A 3638-nucleotide genomic window follows, 5' to 3' on the forward strand; every position below is an offset into this window, starting at 1 on the left:
CCTCTCTCTCAAATTGTTAACCGTCTCTATTCCCTCGACGAAAAAAATTCTTGATGGAAATTATGGGCTAACAAATTCAATGTTGCTCAATCATGAAGGACATCACCGCCACCCCTTTTTTCCTCGTTCATTACTGCTCCATAAGAGATCAAGTGCCGTGAAATCACCCAATCTCGTCAAAAAAATTCACCACGCCGGCGACTTGGACAAAACGCTGGCCATACTCGTTTCCTCGACTTTCTTCCATTTTTTCTATTTTTTTTCTTTTTATGTGTTTTCATTTTTTCGACAACCACGGTAAATGGTCTGAAAACCTTCAGATCTATCAATTTTGAGCCTAATATAATAAAAATGACTCCGGCACTTGCCGTTGAAGCGGTCGCCGACTGTTGCCGTCGAAGCTCTAGCAATTCCAGCTTCAATGATGATAATATATGTATCGCTCTGTTTCTCTATTTGACACACAATATTCGTCAATTTATTAGAAATATGTTGTGTGTGTTAGTTTTCTATCCTAGGCTTGTAATGGAGAAGATGGAACGAAGAAGATGAGTACACAGTGAAAAAGAGAACAAAAATATATGAAAAAAGAAAAAAAATGAAAACTAAAAACAAAAAATGACATGGAAAAAGAAAAAAGAAATTAAAACTATTTTTTTCACCTGTTGTCAACGTGTCACTGAGGTGGTGCTGATGTGGAGATCGTGTATATCACCTCCCAACCACGAAATTGGTATTGTATGTATAAGGTGTTATTTAATTCACCTGATATTTCTTTAAGGGGGTGTTTAAACACCTGTAAAGTTACGATGCTAAAGTGAATTTTGTGAACAAGTTTGAGGGTGATTTTATGTATTTCCTCGCCAGCATATGAACTCATTAGAATCAATAATATACTCATTCATAAGTCATGCCATTCAATAATATACTCATTCATGAATCATGCCATTCAATAATATATTCATTCATTAGTCGTTTCATTCAATAATGAGGAAAGATACATATATCTTTGTCTCGAAAAGTCAGTTACATACTTAAAATATTATGGTGATTTGTTATACATCTTTACTACAACTGATGTGACAAGAAAATAAAAATAAGTGCGTCAAATAAAAATTAAAGTTAAAAAAAAAAATTAAAAAATCAAAATCCTCCTTTCACCCCAACCCCACGTTTCTTCTTCACACCTCATCCATTATCCTCTTCTTGTTCATTCTTTATTTTTCATCACAATTCTTTATTTTTCATCACAAACCACTAAGTGTGAGACAACGAAACATCGGAAAACCTCCCTCCGGTAAACTGTAGTTAATAAAAATAGAGATAATTAATAAAAAAAACATTAAAGATATAAAATTATAATTTATCACATAACGATATCAATGATATGGCGGCGAGTGTAATACACCACATACTGTGAGAGTGATGTTACATGTATCGGAATAATATTAAATTAACTTTTAAATAGTACATATATGTGATAAATTGTAATGATAATTTAAATATATAACTGAGTTTTCGATACAAGTTCATAAAAAAAATTATGCCTTTTTCCTTCAATTATATATTCATTCATGAGTCATGTCATTCAATATTATTATACTCATTCATGAGTGTCATTCAATAATCTATATATACTAGTAAAGAAAGCTCGGGCGCTGCTCGGGCCCAACATTAATAAAGTTATATTGTCTCTCCGTCCCATATTAGATGAGAATCTTACTAAAAATATTTTTTTCATATTATTTGAGCACTTATTAAATTAGGATAGAATTAATTAATTCTTTTCCATTTTACCCCTACAATTAATATGACCATTCCTATATTGTATGTGTATTTTTTGTAACTCATTTCAATGTGCATTGATATAAACAAAGGGTAAAATGGTGAAGTCTTCCAATGTATTAATGATTTCTTAATCACCGTGTAAAGTTGGAAGTGCCCATCTAATATGGGATGGAGGGAGTATAGTTTATGTATTGTTATAAAATTAGTAAAGATTGTTATAATATATTTTGCTCATAAGTGAGCTAATACAGAAACTTATTTGTCATTTTCCTTTTTAATTTCAATTTTAAATAGCAAATAAATGTAGCGATAAGGTTGAGGGTAGAAATGAAGCATATCTTTCTAAATTTAAGTAAAAATAAACAGAGTAGAAGTAACATTAGGGTTATCGATAGGACGATTCATTCGGTTATTTTAAAAAAAATTATATCATTCAATTTTTCGGCTATTTTATAATGTATAACCAAAATTAAAATTTTAAAATCATCCCAATCCTAATTTATGTGACAGAAGCAGTACAAAAATTAGTCTTTTTTTTGTTGTCTTGTAGATATTTTAAGTTATTATTTATTGTAAATTATAGTACTTTTTATTAAAGTTTTTAATAACATATGTTACTTTTTATGTTTGAGAGTTAAACCAACTTTTTTTATATGTCTTTTAATTTTATATGTGTTTTGTCCTTTTCCATTTTGAAAAACCAATACTCTCTCCATTTTATTTTATATGTCATTTCTTTTTATAAATATATTGGTTATTCCCTCTTCTTATTGGAACAAATGTTGACTTGTGGTGAATACTTATTCCCTCTTCTTATATAGTAATTCATTCGATTATTTAAAAAAGTATATATATCATTCAATTTTTCGGCTATTTTATAATGTATAACCAAAATTAAAATTTTAAAATCATCCCAATCCTAATTTATGTGACAGAAGCAGTACAAAAATTAGTCTTTTTTTTGTTGTCTTGTAGATATTTTAAGTTATTATTTATTGTAAATTATAGTACTTTTTATTAAAGTTTTTAATAACATATGTTACTTTTTATGTTTGAGAGTTAAACCAACTTTTTTTTATATGTCTTTTAATTTTATATGTGTTTTGTCCTTTTCCATTTTGAAAAATCAATACTCTCTCCATTTTATTTTATATGTCATTTTTTTTTATAAATATATTGGTTATTCTCTCTTCTTATTGGAACACATGTTGACTTGTGGTGAATACTTATTCCCTCTTCTTATATAGTAAAAAAATATATTGGTTATTCCCTCTTCTTATTGGAACACATGTTGACTTATGGTGAATACTTATTCCCTCTTCTTATATAGTAAAATAATAATATAAAGGAGAAACATAGAAAATATGATGTGGCATCCCTCTATGGCCTCCATTCATATTTATATTAATTCTCCTTTTATCGAGATTTTTTTAAAAAAAATTCATTAAATATTTTATTTATTAAATTAAAAAAATCATATTTACTATTCTAATTATATCTAATGAGTTACAAAAAACATCTATCTATTCATATTCTCTATTTAAATAACATGTCTCTTCAACTTATTCTTATGGATTATCAAATCTATAAATTACAATTACCCATGGAGATGTTCAATATTCATTTTTCATTTTCTCATTCTTTCTTTCCATTAGTATAGTTTTTTTCTCATTTTTTCTTTCTATTAGTGTAGTTTTTTTTCTCATTCTTTCTTTCTAATAGTGTAGTTTTTTTTCTCTTTTTTAAGAAAAATAAATAAATTATCTTCTTCGTTTCCATAAGAAATCATAGAAAAGATAGTGACATGATATGTTCTTCACTTTGATGAAGATCAAAGATATATTCTTCAA

Source organism: Solanum verrucosum, unplaced genomic scaffold, assembly GCF_900185275.1.
Source record: "Solanum verrucosum unplaced genomic scaffold, falcon-dt-bn FXZP01000218.1, whole genome shotgun sequence".
NCBI classification, from domain to species: domain Eukaryota; kingdom Viridiplantae; phylum Streptophyta; class Magnoliopsida; order Solanales; family Solanaceae; genus Solanum; species Solanum verrucosum.